Raw genomic sequence first — 18,068 nt, forward strand, 5'->3', positions numbered from 1 at the left:
TATGCTCATATTTCCACCTTCTTTTCATTTCAGATATTCTGTTTTAGTCATTCTGGCCTCCTTCCTTTTCCTTGACCACTATCAAACATACTCTTGCCTCAGGCCCTTTGCCATTCCTCTACGTGAAATTAGCTTTTCCAAGTTATTCACAGGCTCACTAAATTCATTCACATCTCTGCTGAAATGTCTTCTTTCGGATAGTCCTTCCCTAATCACCCTATATTAAAAAATACGCACATATGTAGGTGTGAGTGTGTGTGTGTGTGTGTGTGTGTGTGTGTGTGTGTGTGTGTGTGTGTGTGTGTGTGTGTGTGTAGTTATTAAGATATTACAATGTGGCTAAGGAATCTGAATAGTGATTCTCAAGCATTAATTGAATTACAAAAGGTAGCAGTATAAAAATACTTTCATTGATACATATGAATATAAAGCACATCCTTCCCTTACAGAAAAGTTTAAGTGAAAGAGTCTATGGATTGTAAGGTATTGACAGCTTGGAAGAAATTTGATAGAGATATTTTACTTGTACTCTAATTACTTTTCTTCTAAGTTTTGAGTTGAAATCTTAGCTATTTTTGTTTCTTTGAAGCAGTGGGCTTTATCAGTAGCTAAAATTAACATTAGAGGTAAAACTTCTTTGCTGGCATTAAAATATGTCTGTTCTTTTTCTTTGGCCAAATGTTTCATGCTCTCATCTTTTCTATTCTAGGGTTTACAGTTTGTATGTTTTGACTCCACATGCCAAAAATAAACAAGAGGAGATAAACAGGGCAAAATACAACAATAATTCTGCATATCAGAATAAATATTGTAAGTTACCTTTTAGCTTTTTCTTAGATATCTATACTTTCAATCATTGTAAACTTTGAATCTGCATATAAATTCAATTACAAAATGTATAATACCTAGAGGTATCTTTTCTAAGACTTAAGATTTGTCTAATATTTATAAATATGTCAGTTAAAAACTGCTTTGAAAATAAAACATTTTAGAAACACTTCTTTAAAGGGCTTATACTCCCTTAAAGGGAGAGAGGGGATGTTAAATCATACTTAAGATTTTTAAAAGAAGCTTGAATAGTTTCTTCATAGTTGCAAACTTATTTTTCTTATGCAGTGACCATTAGGGAAAATAATGGCATTTTTCTCATAGGATTAAATTAATTCTCAAACTTAGAAAATAGGAAGAATTTGCTGTTACACTAATATTACATGACAAAGAGGTAGATTTTGAATTCTGTTTTACCTCTGAGGCAGCAAATGGAAATTAACAGATTCACATAAAAAGTTAAGGGAAGCTCTGCCCAGGTCTTCTTTCTCTTGTTCTAATTATGGAACAGCAAATACCAAGTAAAGCTGAGTCTTTGCCTGGGTGGCAATGGTGACTCAGCCTTGATTAGTTAAGATTAGGTATGCTTTCAGCTCAGATACTTTGTTCATCATATTGTAGGCTGCCTAGTGTTCTGACTCTCCATTTCTTTTTTTTTTCAGTCTGTAATAAAGGTGGTTATACTCACAATTCTTATCATCTCTAATTCCAGCAGCATTCATAGTATTTGCTTGGCTCCTTATTAATACAAAATCTTTGTCCTCCATGCTATTTACAAAGAAAATAATATAAAAGAAGGCAGGTGTATTCAAAAAGGGGCTGATTTAGCAAAAATATACAATGACAGATAATTAAATTAAGATAGAAAAGAATATTCGTATCTATGTTCCCTTAGTGATTTACGAGCAGGATGGTAGAGTTGAAAGTCCTGTTAACTATATAAAAGACAACTTTTTATATGACTATTTCATTCATTAGTTACCTTACTTCCTATCGCTTTCTTTTGGAGATATAATAAAATGATATATTTTATTTAGAATGATATATTTATAACTTTTCTTTTCAACTCTGAAAAACATCTAGAAAAACTTGCAAACCGTAATTTCCTATGCTTAGAACGTGTATAACTTAGTGCATAAGAATCTATTTTGTGGTAGAGTATTCATCAAATTTTAGAATTTTAACTTATTAAACTCATTTCACATGTCAAAAAAAAGTGCTTGCCCCAATTTTTAATATAATTTTGAGCTAATAATGTTAATTATCTGAGCCACGTATCTTGTTTAGTAAAGTAGTTTTGAAGACAATTAAGTTTTCTGAAGTATTAATCCAATGTTTTTATACTATAGTATAAAAAAGTAGTGTCTGTTTAAACATTCTATCATCCCCTAAACTAGTCTTCTTAAAGTTCTTTATTTTAACCAGGTCATTAGTTATTCATATCTAACAATCGTATATGATATTAACAGAATAATGTTTAAATTATACTCCGAGGTATGGATGTATTTCTCAGCAAGGTTGTAGTGTTCAAATTAAAAGTAATCAAATCACTACTAGATTATTTACTGTAAAAAAAAATCCCCTATAAATACAAAAAAATTAACTCTGCATTGTGCAACCTATAATGATTTCCCAAATAAAAAACTATTGCTACAAATTATGCATAGTTGGGGATCCAGTGTATATGCCATATTAATTATATGTCTTCTATGGCAGTTGTCATCTGTGTTATTTTAGAATGTACTATGCTTCTTTTTAAAAAAGTGTCTAAAATATGTAATTTTCTTCTCTGAATGTGTGATTAGTTTCTTTCTAGCCAAAGGAGATTTCCCTCATGATCAAATTCAATGATTTTTCTATGTTTTGGAATTCTGCCTGAAATATGTTTATTTTTCTTTATGAAAAATGTGCAAAAGTGCAATTTCATAACAGTTATATAAACATATTTTTCCACTTTAAAATTGAGTTTACAGCAAGAAATATCATAACAAATGGAAGAAGTATCATTTTGAATTTGTAAATGCTGTGAATTCAATAGCATGGCTAAGAAAATGAATGACAATACTTTGGCAATATTTTTATTTTAAGATCGTACTAGGAGTGTACAGAATATGCTTATTAAATGAAAGTGATATAAATCTGGAATATATCATTCTAAAAGTTGTTCACTTAGCACACAAGAGTTTATATTGAAAATTATTGGGAACTGAGTTTGAGTAAGCTACATATATTGAGGTGATTGCACAGTTTTGCATTTTTGTTTTTCTAAGATTGTGTGCTAGTTATTGATTGATTGGCTCCAGGCTATAAATTCACCCTTTTTGCCTGCTCTGTGAAAACGAATCTGATGCCTCTGAATATTTTTCAATTAACATCTGATACTAAATCTTTGTCAGTGGAGGGAAGTGAAGAGATATTGCACAATAAAAAATTTGATTTCCGGTTATTATTATGCTCATTCGGTATGCTCCTGCAGTGCACACAGCTTCCCCATTGCCCAGCTTCTGCTATGCATGGAGGCCAGCAGCATCCAGCAAACAGCTGGCACCCATTTCAGATAGTTTTGTAGCTAAGTGCCTCTGGTGAGACACCTCCTCATAAGTAGCTTTCACCATATCCTGGAGAATTTTCTGGTAAGTTCACCACAGCCCCATCTCTGCCATTCGGTGAGCAACTGCTTTGCCCTTTCCAAGGAACTCTTGTAAGACTTTTGTGTGTGTTTGGATGAAGGGGTGCTGTTTCTTGGGTGATCTATCTCAGCCCCAGGGATAATAACTCTTCTTTTGATCTGTTTTTTTCCTGTAGCCTGCAAACTAACTAGAGATTCGAAGTGTGTTAGCTTGTGTAGCTGGATGTGGCTCTTTCCATGACTTAGTTGGTTGACTGAAACTTGGACTCAGCTGTAGACTACAGTTAGTGAGGCTGAATTACCAGATCAGCTGTGGCACAATGTCTTAGGGAGCGAGAACAATGGATTTATCATCCAATCACAATTTTGGATCTAATATCTTTATTGGAACAAATCAACACAACACTATTTTAGCTTTTTTGTTTTGCTTTAATAAATTACCAAAAAGTTAGTGAATAAAAACTACATAAATGTATCATCTTATAGTTCTGATAATCAGAAGTCCAAAATCAGTCTCAGTAAGCTAAAACCAAGCTGTCTATAGGGCCAATTATTTCTCCAGGCTCTAGGAGAGAATCTGCTCCTTTCCTTTTCAGCTTTTAGTGGTCAGCCCTATCCCATGGCGTGTAGCCTCTTTCCCCCTCTTCAATGCCGGCAGCTTGGCATCTTCTCTCCTAACTGAACTCTATTTCTGTCATCACAACCTTTTCTCTCTGATTCTAATCCTTCTTCCTCCCTCTTATAAATCTCCATGTGATTACATTGGGTCCACTTAGATAATTCAGGATAATTTTTCCATCTCAAGAACCTTAATTTAATAACATCTTCATGTCCCTTATGCCACATAAGTAACATATTCATAGGTTCCAAGATTAAAATGTGCACCTCTTTAGGGGAACTTCTTCAGCTTACTACAACCCCTGTCATTTTGTTGGATGCTACTGCTCTGATTAATCCCTTTTTTTTTTTTTTTTTTTCTATACTGATTTTCAAGGATCAACACAAGCAGTTTGTTTTTACCTGGCAGGGCTGACAGTGTAGTTCTAGAATGTTGTCTCAGGGTTGCGCGCTTCTTCCTGACATAATGTAGTCCATAGGGATCTTGATTCTTAACACTTTAAAAAAACATGTAAGTGGTCGACTACTTTAAAGACATATGCTGATTGGATCTGATGAGAAGGAAGTAGCAAGCACATTGTGTGAAAGAGAGTGTGGAAGACATATGCAACAAAATCCCAGTGTATTTAGCATCCTGAGGTAAAGATGAACTATCCAGAACAGCGTGTATTCTGTTGCTGTCCCTCTTAGAACATGGTGTCCTGCCAGCAAGGCCAGTCACCCTCAAAGTATAAAACCCAGAGGGGAGTGCTTACTGGAGTCCTTCAGCTGCAGTGCAATGTGTGTCATGTTCAGAAGAGACCTCGTGTGTCCTTACAGCTTTTCTTAGGGGACCAGCTCAACAGGAATCCTAGGTATCTATTGTCATTTTCTTTCTATCTGTGAATAATACGATGGTTTCACTTAACTTACTGTGTCAGTGTTTTTTCTCATTGGACAACTGCAAGTGGATTCATAACTGGTACATGATGAACTTTCTTCACAATACCTGTATAAACAACAATCAAAAGAAGCTATTCCATGTTTCTATCACCCTAAAGTGTTTCCACCTTTTCCAGTCAAATTTCTTCCTTCCTACCAACACACTTTTCCCAAATTCCTGGCAAGCATATTCTGATGTGTGATGCCATAGATTAGGTTTTGCCTGCCTGTTCTTGGGTTTTTTTAAAAAAATGAATTACACAGAAGATAGTCTTTTGTAAATGTCTTATTTTTATCCACATAATAATTTTTTATATTCATCTTTATTTTCTGAAATCAATGATTTGTTTTATTACTGAATAGAATGCAATTGTATGTTTATCCATTCACCTGTTGATGGACATTTGGGTTGTTTCCAATTTGGGGATTATACTACTGTGCCATAAAAAAGAATGAAATACTCCCATTTGCAACAACATGGATTAGCCTGGAGAAACTTATGCATAGCGAAATAAGTAAAGTACAGAGGGATAAATACCACATGTCCTCACTCACATGTGGGAGCTAAGAGAGAAAGAAGGAAGGAAAGAAAGACCACAGTAGTGCACTGGACTTGCAGAGGGAGAGAACATTCCTTGGGCTACAAAATGGAGTGGGGGGGTGGAATTGGGACGGAGAGGGAGGTTGGGGATAATTGCGTGTGGGACACGGAGTACAAACGCAATTTGTGGTAATGGGTATGCTGCCAATATGAATCTGGCCCTCACATCATGGGCATGAGGGGTGACAATCAGCTTTGTATCTCGTGAATATTCATAACTAACAAATAAATAAATAAAGATCAAAGACTTCATTAGTCAAGTTGAAAAAAAAAAAAAAAGATTGTGATAAATGTTCATGTACCAGTATTTGTGTAGATATATATGTTTTCATTTCTTTGGGGGAAAATACCTAGCAGTGAAATTACCCATCATGGTTAAAATGTTAAGAAAGTGCCAAACCGTTTCCCAGTGTGGCTGCACCATCTTGCATGTACCCTACCAAGTATGAGAATTCTAGTTATTTTGCTTTCTCAACAATATTTGATACCACTATTCTTTTTTAAACTTAGCAATACCAGTGGTTGTAAAGTGGATTTTTGTTCTAGTATCCATTACATGTGCCTCCCTGATGACTAATGATACTGATCATCTAATGTGCTTGTTTATCATCAAATATTCCTTTGGATATGCCTGTTTGAATATTTTGCTATTTTTTGTTTTACTTTTTATTATTGTGTTATTATCATTATGTAAGAGTTCTTGTTATATGTAGAATGGAAATCTTTTGTCAGATAAATATTTTCTTTATATCTGTGCCATGTGTTTTCGCTTTCTTAGTGATGCATTTTTAAAACATTTTAAGTTATGATAAAGTTCTGTTTATAATTATTTGTCTTTTGTGGTTTATGATTTTTTTCTCATCTAGGAAATCTTTGGCTACCACAGATTGTTAAAATTTTTCACAGTTCTAGGTAAGAGTAGAGGTTAATTTTTTATCGCACCGGTATTCAGTTTTTCCATGAATATTTATTTAAGAGAACACTCTTTCACTATTGAATTAACTTGGCACCTTTGTAAAAATTCAGCTAACCACATACAAGTGGATCTATTTGTAGAATTCTATGTGTCACCAATACCACAATCTCTTAAATAGTGCAGTATTGTAATTAGTCCTGAAATAAGGTAGAGGGAACACTCCAACTTAGTTCTTTTTAAAACTTAATTTGATCATTCTAGATCTATTGCATTTTTGTGAAAATTTTTGAATCAGTTTGCAGGTTCTATAAAATAGCTTGTAAAAGTTTTTGAGATTGTATTAAATATTTCATTAATTTTAGGGAATTGGTATCTAAAAAATGTTGTTTTACAACTGTGAACATGGTATATCTTTTTATTTATTCATATCTTTTATGTTTCTCTAAGCAATATATCATAGTTTTTAGTTTATAGGTATAGTTATGTTTCCCAGAATTGATATGTTGAAGCCCTAACCCCAAGTACTTTAAAAATTGATTGCGTTTTGAGACAGGAGCTTGGAAGAGATAAATAAGTTAAAATGTGGTTGTTATAGTGGCACTGATCCAATATGATTGTTGTCCTAATAAGAAGAGAAAAGTAGGATGAAGACAACACAGGCTAGGGGATGACCATGTGAGGACACAGAAGGTGACCATCAGCAAACCAAAGAGAGATACCTCAGAAGAAATCAAACTTCCTAACACTTTGTTCTTATACTTCTAAGCCTTCAAAATTGTGAAAAATACATTTCTGTTATTTAATCTATCATCAGCTTTTGCATGTTTTTTTAAAAAATTATTCTTCATGTTTTACATGCTATTGTAAATGGTATATATTTATAACTTTACTAGTGAATTATTTGTGTCTACTATATAGAAATACAATTATGTTTTCTCTTTTCATTTGTTAATACACTTTATTTTTCAGGTTAGTTTCTGGTTTACAGCAAATTGGGTTGAAAGCACAGAGTCGTCATGTGCTCGTGCCCCATGCCCCAAACACACACAGTTACAAACTCCCCCACTATCCACATCCTGCACCAGATTGGTACATCTGTTACAACTGACGAACCTACATACATACCTCATTATCATCCAAAGTCCATAGTTTACCTTAGGGTTCTGTCTCGGTGTTGTATATTCTGTGGATTTAGACAAATGTATGTAATAGGTATCCACCACTATGATGTCGTACAGAGTAGTTTCACTGACCTAAAAACCCTCTGTGCTGCACCTATTTATCCCTCCCTCCCAGGTGAACCCTGGAAACAACTGACATTTTCATTGTGTCAAAAGTTTTGTCTTTTCCAGAATGTCATATAGTTGAAATCATACAGTATATAGGCTTTTCAGATTGGCATCTTTCACTTAATAACATTCATTTATGGTATCTTCGTGTCTTTTTAGGACTTGATAGCTCTTTTTATTTGTTTGTTTTTGCTTAATAATAGCCCATTCTCTTGATGGAGCACTTTATTTATCCATTCACCTCCTGAAGGACACTTTGGCTACTTTCATGTTTTGGCAATTGTGAATAAAGATGCTATAAACTTCTATATGTAGGTTGTTGTGTAGACAGAAATTTTCAAATTTATGGAGTAAATACTAAAGAGCATAATTGCTGGATAATATTAAGAGTATGTATAGTTTTTAAAGAACTTCCAAACTGTCTTTGAAAATGATTGTACCATTTTGTATTCGCACCAGCAATGAATGAGCTTTCTTGTTGCTCTGCATTCTCACCAGCATTTGGAGCTGTCACTGTTCTGAATTTTGGCCATTTTGGTAAGTATGTAGTGGTGTTTGGTTGTTTTAATTTGCAATTTCCTAATGACATATGATGACCTATGATGTTAAACATCTTTCTGTATACTTAGATTTCTTACTGTTGAGTTTTAGGAGTTCTTTGTATGTTTGGATAATAATCTTTTATTAGATATATCTTCTGCAAATATTTTCTCTCATTATGTGGTTTGTCTTCTCATTCTCTTGACAATGTTTTTGCATAACAGAAGTTTCTAATTTTAAACAAAGTCAATCTGTTCAATTTTTTCTTTCACCAATTGTTCTTTTGTTGTAATATTTAAAATGTCATCATTAAAACCAAGATCATCTAGAATTTCTCTTATGTTATCCTTTAGGAATTTCATATTTTACACTTTACATTTAGGTCTATGAGCCATTTTGAGTTAATTTTTGTGAAAAGTGTAAGGTATACATTTTTTTAATGTATTTGTTGAAAAGACTATCTTTTCTCCATTATATTGCCTTTTCCTTTGTCAATAATCATTTGACTATATGCATATAGATCTACTTCTGGGATCTCTATTCTGTTCCATTGATCTACTTATCTATTCATTTGCCACTACCACACTATCCTGATTACTGTACTTTCTAATAGAAAGTCTTTATGTTGGGTGGCGATAGTCCTCCAATTTTGTTCTTCTTTAATAATGAGTTGGGTATCTGGGGTCTTTTGCCTCTGCATATTAACATTCGATTAAGTTTGTCAATATCCACAAAATAACTTGCTGGGATTGTGGTTAGGATTGCATTGAATTTGTAGATTGAGTTGGGAAGAACTGACATTTGTATATTGAGGTGGGAAGAATTGCTATCTTGTTGAGCTTTTCTACCCATGAACATAGAATAACTATCGATGTATTTAGCACTTTTTGATTTCTTTTATCAAAATTTTGCAGTTTTCACACATATATCTCATATGTATTTTGTTAGATTTATAGTTACAGTTTCCACTTATTCTTTGCTGATATATAAGAAAATTATTTATTTATTTATTTATTTATTTATTTATTTATTTATTTATTTATTTAGTAGATCAACGTTTTATCTTGCAATCTTGCTATAATATCTTAGTAGTTCCAGGAATATTTTTATCAATTCTTTTATTTTTCCTCAATTTTATTTATATTTATTTTTGCTGGGTACAGTGTGTCGTTTCAATACTGTAATGATTCACAGTGTATATAGCATAGTGTTTTTAAATTCAGACTTTTTTTATTGAAACATAATTGATTGTACATATCTGAGGGATACAGCATTGAATATTAATACCTGTGTGCATTACGTGATTCTCATGTCAGGATAATAAGTATTTTCAACATCATACGATATAATCACTTTTTGTGGTCCCTTACTAATTGCTTGATAAACTTCTTCCCCCTCTGCCTTTCCCACTTCTGGTGGCCTCAGTTTTGTTTTCTCTTATTGAAAGTTCAACAAATTATTGAGATTGAAGCACCTTTCTTTTAAAACTTATTTATTTTTTAAATCCCACTTATAAGTGAAGACATGGGTATCTCTCTTTCTGTGCCTAGCTTATTTCACTTAACATAATTTTCCCTAAGTTCATCCATGTTGCTGTGAATGGCAGAATTTCATTCTTTTTTATGGCAAAGTAGTATTATTTGTTGTTATTATTATTATTGTTTTTTACTGTTAAGTTGTTTGAGTTCTTTGTATATTCTGGGTATGAATCCTTTGTCAGATGAGTGGTTTGCAAATATTTTCTTCCATTCTGTAGGTTGTCTTTTCACTCTGTTGATGGTTTCTTCTGCTCTGCAGAAGACTTTTAGTTTGATTTAATCCCATTTGTTTATTTTTTCTTTTGTTGCTTGTGCTTTGGGGGTCTTATTCATAAATTCTTTGCTCAGTACTACTTCCTGAAATGTTTTCCTTATGTTTTCTTTTAGGAGTTTTATAATTTCACCTCTTATATTTAAGTTTTTAATCCATTTTGAGTTGATTTGGGTGCAATGATGAGAGGTACAGATCTAGTTTCATTCTTCTATATGGATGTCCAGTTTACCCAGCACCATTTATTGAAGAGGCAGTCTTTTCCCCAATGCATATTCTTGTCACCTTTGTTGAAGGTCAGTTGGCTGTAAGTGTGTGGGTTGATCTGTCATGAATGACAAAGACAGTTTTATTTCTTCCTTCCTAGTCTGTATTCCATTTAATTCTTTCTCTTGCCTTATTCATCGGCTAGGATTTTTAGTATATGATGAAAAGGACTGATGAGAGGGGACATCCTAGTCTTATTCTTGATCTGAGCAGGAAAGCTTGAAGTTTCTCATCATTAAGTATAATGTTAACAGTTGGTTTTGTAGATTTTTTTCCATTAAGTTGAGGATGTACCCCTATATTCCTATTTTGCTGAGAATATTTTTTATTGAGAATGGGTGTTGAATTTTATCAAATGCTTTTTTCTGTATCTGTTGATATGATCATGTAGTTTTTCTTCTTTAGTCAGTTCATGTGATGGATTACACTTTTGATTTTTCCAATATCGAGTATAATTATTTTTTTATATTCAACTCATAACCTGCAGTCTTGATTACTTTATGTATTATTTCTCACAGCTTTTCTGTTCATCAGAATTTTCTATGTATATACTATGATCCTGTTATATGTGAAAAACTCAATTCTATTTCTTTCTTTTCAATCAATATAACTTTTTTTCTTGGCTTAATGCACTGACTAGAAATATCCATAAAAAACTAATAGCAGTGGTGATAATGAGTATACTTGTATTATTTTCAAACAGAGGAAAAATATTCATTCTTTCACCATAAAGCATCACAGTAGCTGTAGGTTTGTCATAAGCAATTTTTTTTCTGGGATTTATTTTAATTAATAAGTATTGGATTTTATTAATTGCTTTTACTTAATCTATTGAAACTGGCTTTTTAAAAATCGATGCCCCCATTTTTAAAAAAATGTTATAATTTATTTATTTATTTATTTTGTATTGGAGCATTTTCAGACAGACATCCTACCATTTCTCTGTAAATACTTTACCGTACATATCTAGGAGATAAGGATCTTTATATATATATATACACTTTAAACACACACACATCCACACATCCACAACACTTTTATTCCAAACAAAATTACCAACTTTAATATTAGTAATCTGCAGCTTATGCTCAAATTTCCTTTACTCTCTTAAAATGCATTTTAGCGGTTTATATATTCAGATCAAGGAACAGGATCTAGAGAACGTCCACATGTGTTACATTTAGTTCTTTCCAAAGACTTTTAATAGATAATATTATCCCTTTCAATGCCATTTCTTTGTTTAAAAAGTATATGAAGCCTATTAGAATGGCCAAACTCAGAACACTGACAACAGGATGTGGAGCAACAAGAAATCTCATTTTTTGCTGGTGGGAATGCAAAATTGTACAGCCACTTTGGAAGATAGTTAGCAGTTTCTTTTTAAAATTTTTTTATTTTTTAATTGATATATACTGATTGTACTTATTGATGGGGTACAGAATTGTATTTCATTATAGGTATACAATATGTGATAATCAAATCAGAGTAAATGGCATATTCATCATTGCAAATCTTTATCATTTCTTTGTAATGAGGACATTTGAACTTCTCTCTTCTAGATATTTGAGGACATACAATAACTTAGCTTTTATTACAGATGCCTAGCACTACTGTACATCGCTAGAATTTATTATTCCTATCTAGTTGTAATTTTGTTTTCATTAACCAACCTCTTGTCTGTTTTTTTTCTTTTCTTTAATATTATAAATTACATTGATTAATCTTTCAAATGGGTCATGCTCTTTATATATTATGGAGTTTAATTTGTAAAATTTTGTAAAGAATTTCATATATCTATTTATACAGAGTTTGGGTCTGTAGTTTTATATTTTTGCAATGTCTTTGGTTTGTAAATCAATATAATTTTCATCTCACAAAATGAATAGTGATGGGTTTCATTCTTCTATTTTTTGAAATAACTAGTATAGCATTGATATTGATTATTCTTAAAGGTTTGATAAAATTTACCAATAAAGCCATCTGAATCTTGAATTTTTATTGTGTAAAAGTTTTAATTATGTTTTGAATTTTTAGTAGATAAAAAGCTTTTTAATTTGTCCATATGTTTGTAAATCAATTTTGGTAATTTATGTCATTGAAAAACTTGTTCATTTTAACAAAGTTTTGAATGCATTAGACTAATGTGTTTAATAATATTTCTTTATTTGTGTAATACTCACAAGGTCAGCCATGATGTTTCCTTTTTCTTCTTTGATATTGATAATGTATAACTTCTTCCTATTTTTTAAGAATTAGACTTGGTAGTGTTATATCTATTTTGCTGATCTTTTCAGAGAACTAGGTTTTGTTGTATTGGTTTTCTCTGCTTTTTTTGTTTGTTTGTTTTCTTTTTGCTGGTTTTCTATATCATTAATTTCGGCCTTATCTTCATCTTTTTCATTTCTTTTTCTTACATTTGTATTGATTTTTGTTCTTTTATTGACCTTTAAAGTGAAAGCTTAAATTGTTAATTTCTCATGTTGCAACTCTCCACAATGTTCATTTTTATCTGTATTCATTTTTTTACTTTTCTAAAATCTCTATTTTATAATGCAACCACAGATGCTTTCTTATGCTTAATATTAGCCTGACATATTTTTGTTCCTTTTTATTTTAAAATTACCTAAAAATGAGAATATATTTTTTAAGATAATTATCAGAATTTTTATAAATATTTGTAGTAGTTGAAAGGTAAACTCAGTAGTTAAGAGCATAGGCTCTGGATTGATTCAGGTTTTCTGGGTTCAAAATCTGGCATTATTACTAATTGGTTTTCCAGCTTTCAGAAAGTTACTTAATATTTCTTTGACTCAGTTACTCGAACTATAAAACAGCATATTTTAAAATAGAAATATATAGTCCCCCACAAAAGAAGTGCTTAATATGTAAAAGAAATGTAAAGAGTGTTTAATATGTAAACATTTAATACATAAACATATAATTATTTGGTTTTTCTTGAGGGTTCTGAGGGAGAACCTGTCTCATGCCTGTGCCTTAGTTTTTGGTGGTTTTTGGTAAAATAGCTATTTTATATAATAATAATAATAATAATAATAATAATAATAATAATAAGATGTAATATCCCTTACTTCAGTAACAATATTATAATTATATTCAAGTATTGAAATGGGTAAGTAGTCAAATTATAAAGTTTAATTTATCATTTTCATTGTATAAATTAAATTTATGACTATTCTCTTCATGTATTGTATGCTATTTCACATAGTAATACATACGTAATATTGTAACATAGCTAGAACATTATGAAACCATAATAAAACTTTATTTTTAAAACTTACATTTGCAAAAACCTTACTGAGTAGTTATTAAAGCTGAAAAAAAGTTATGAATCTCATTAAATAATGATTATATGATCTGGTACAAGGGAAGACATTGTTTGTTATTGTTGTTCTAGATTTCTCTGACAAAAATCAAAAAGGAAAGAGAAAAATAACTTAGGAACATTATTTTTAATTAAATTTATATTTTTAAATTAAAAATAGGTTTAGATATACAATTTAATTTAAATAAAAACAATTGAATCTTTTAGTACACATCTTAGCCAGCTAAAATTGTAGAATAACACAAAAAACAAAGAAAAAAGAAAGAAATGCAGAAAGAGAGAGGAAAACAGGAAAACATAGCCATAGAACCAGAAAGAAATGTGCAAGTAAAAATGGAAGAAAAAGGAGTGGAAAAATGTTTTGAAGATTTAAAGACATAATCTACTTATCACATAAAATACCTTCCAATGTTCTTCCATGTGATCTCTTCCCAGAATTTCCCTTTGTGGTATGAATTAACTTTTTAATCATTACTAAATCCTTCTTTGACACTATATTTTTAATTCTTTAATTCTTAGAGAGTCTTCTCTGAGTGGATCCTGTTGAGAGGTATTTTTCCTTGGGTGTTAATGGTAATAGCAAAACAAAATAATACCTTCAGTTGTTAGATAAAAATCCAGGCCAAGGTTGTTTCAATACTGTCCATTTCTGTTGCTTATAACAACTGGATAATTTATAAGGAAATGAAATTTATTTCTCATACTTTGGAAGCTGGGAAGCCCAAGGTCTAGGGAACACATCAGGTGAGGACCTTCTTTTTGGTGGTGACTCTACTGAGATGCAGGGTATCACATGGCTAGAATGGCCAGAGCTAGAGAACTAAACTTTTTACATACTCTCCTTATAAAGCCTTCAGAACAACACCCATGATGATAACTCATTACTTCATGTATGGATTAATCCAATCATGAAGGCACAATCCTCACTATCCAATCACCTCTCAAGATCCCACCTTTCAAATAGCATAATTGTATTTGCCACCCTCTTTACACTTTTACAGTGGAGATCGTATTTCCAATATAGGAACATTGGGGGACACATTTGATCCATAGCATTACTATATTATAAATAATTTGTTTTAGTTATAATTAAATGTTCCCTTTACCTGTTAACATTAAAAGATTACAATATTAAATTGTACAAGCATTAGCCCTTTCTGTATGACCAGTAAGAACAGAAAAAAGTAATGAGCCTCTATTTCAAATAGGAACTTCTAAGTAAACCAGTATGTTTCTCAAACTACATCTTATTGCTCTGAATATGGTTTACCTAGTCCTTCTGTTTTATTGTATTTTATTTTATTTTTTTGGTGGCTGGACAGTACCGGGAACTGAACCCTTGACCTTAGTATTACCAGATGGTGCTCTAACCCACTGAGCTAACCAGATAGCCCTGTTTCTTTAAATGTTTATATTTGGAGATAGAAACATTTTAATGCCTGTTGTGTTTATTTCTTTGACAACTAAAAGTTGTATATATTTTTATGTATACTATATGCATACAAATATATTGTACAACATATTTTTATATATGTATACATTGTGGAATGGCTAATTAACACTTTTATGTTTGAGTCAGAACACTTAAAATCTATTATCTTAGCAATTTTCAAGTGCACTGTACAATACATTGTTTTAACTATAGTCATCATGTTTACAATAGATCTGTTCAGCTTATTCCTCCTGAATGAAATTTTGTATCCTATGATCAACATTAAGAAATAAATTGTAAAAGGAGGAATTTGTGTAACCCACATCATTGATCAGATATTTTTAGTGAGGACATTATTTGGAAAATGTCTAACCATTCTTTTAACCTTGAAACTGCTGCAGTCCTAATATAACGTCTTGCAATAATTACCTAAAATAAAACAAACACTAAAATGAATTGGTGTGCATGCTTTGAGTCTAATGTGTCTACTGCCAAAAGCAGTGGTCCAAAGGGATAAGTTTATTTAATTCTTTGTTTGTCAGAAAACATAAAGATACAAGACAAAGCTGTGTTTCAATTAAATATCAAAGAAAATCAAAGTCATTAGATTAGTGTAGACCACACAGAGTTCTTATGAAGAAACTTTTGATAAGGTTGTCATGATAAATCCCCTAAAATATATTGACTTTGCCAGCCTTAGTCCACATGGCAGAGCTTCCATGCTGCAACCAAACTGTTTCATGTAGAGATTAACCCAGTGATCCTACACTTGAAAGAGAAAGCTCTAGGATTTAATTTATATTCAAGCTTCACTGTTCTTTGGGGAAAGGCTGGGTAATCCATACAAATTGCCAAGTGATGAAACCACAAGCAGAAATGGAAATGACAAAAACTGTCCCTGATTCAACTACTTTTAGAAATAAAACTAAATAGAAATTGGTTAAAATAAATGCTGCTGTGAACTCATTAAAAATCATGGCTGAAAATAATGCAACCTTCTCCTGATAACACAGAAATCTTTGGCTTGTTAAATTAATATTTTCTGGTAATAGCCACTGGCTGTAAGGCTGCCCAATATTTAATGTACGTAATTATGTTTATAAATTTATAAAAAAATACACATGGTAATAATATTTCTAAAACATCATAATGGAGAAAAATTCCCCTTAATAAAATAATGAAAAACTAATAACATATTGTATCAATGTAATATGAAAAGAATAATGTTATAAAACTCCTCCTGAAACAGGCCTATAATGTAGATATATGGTACATATTTAATATACACAATACATAGATACCAGGATATAATTATCCAGTTTTGTAAAATAATATTTTGAAGCATAAACAGATAAAGTTTTATAAATTATATAAAATAAATTAATTGATAATTGAATTGAAAAATTCAGCACATAAACATATTAGTATATCTGCACACATTTACATACATATGAACACAAACATACATACATGTTTTTAAAAAGATTTTATACTTTTCTTTTTTTCCAAAATATCACATTCTACATGACATATATTTCCAATGCTAAAATGTTTTCATTAAATAATTTAAAAACATATTTTTAGTCATTTATAAACTTTGAACAAACATATGCCAGGTATATCTGAGTGTGAAAAAATGAGAGAAAATGCATGAGATACTCCCTTAATGAACGTAAAATATAGTGGAACAGAAATACTCATATTTGCACATGATGATCCACGATCCAAAGAATGATCAGATAATTGATATCAGAAGGACATAAAAAATGTGGTAAAATGAATAGTGGGTGGAATTTCAGGATGCAGGATATTGCACTGCACAAAGAAAGTAAGTGGTTCATTCCTGTGTTCTAGATTCAAGAGTGGACACTAGAGTGAATTTATGTTTATATATGTGTACACATAAATGAGCTCATGTGTGTTCATGGAAGTAGAATTGTATTTGTCAAGGGAGTAAAATACTTAATTGAAGCTATAACCTTTCCTATAAAGCAGTGCTTGCACAAAGTATTTCAAGTTGCCACCCTTATCACTTCTGTGAGTTTACAGCTGCACCACATCGTACAGTAGATGTTCTTGTCTGCTGAACAATGCAGGCCCTGTCATGTTCTGTCAGCCACACCTCCATTCTCTTGGAAGGTATTTCTATGTGCTGTATCTAAAGATGCCATAAATAATCTGTGTACAGACAGATAACAGAATAGAACAACAGGCCACTCTTTATGGTTCTATGAATCTGTAAGTCATCTGTCCATATATATTAGGCCAAGCATCCAGTTGCTCATATTCACAAACTGGTAGGCAATTGTTGAGAAAGATTAGATGGAAATCAGGCTAAGTTGTATTTGAAATAGAAAACTAGATAACTCTCTTGATATCTGAATTGTAATATAAATTTCTAAGAATATAAATTTCCTAAATATCAACTATTCATCTGGATACTAATAGAATGCATCTAAGGTATGGCAAGATTCATGGGATCTAAGATTTTTATTTCATTTGGGGTACAAAGATTAAGAACATTTATGTTTTTAGGAAATTAGTAAATTAGAATTCTCTAAGGCATCACCTCATTCCCACTAATAAAAAGAATAAAATTTTGTATCTTTTCTGCCATTATTCCCTTTTTTAACCATGCCTTATGAGCTGTTACATAGATTTTCTTCTGTCAAAACATTTTCTGATTATATTTTATATACTTACAATTACACAAGACTAGCAATACTTATTGATTTTGCTTGAGGACTATTTACTATATTTAAATCTCAATATAAACAATTACAATTAGCACATTAGTTATGTCAAGCTCTGTATAAATTTTATCTATATGTTAGATTTTGCAATCTACTATACAAGGTGTATAGGAAATAAATCC

This window comes from Cynocephalus volans, chromosome 8 (assembly GCF_027409185.1).
Source record: "Cynocephalus volans isolate mCynVol1 chromosome 8, mCynVol1.pri, whole genome shotgun sequence".
Classification (NCBI taxonomy): domain Eukaryota; kingdom Metazoa; phylum Chordata; class Mammalia; order Dermoptera; family Cynocephalidae; genus Cynocephalus; species Cynocephalus volans.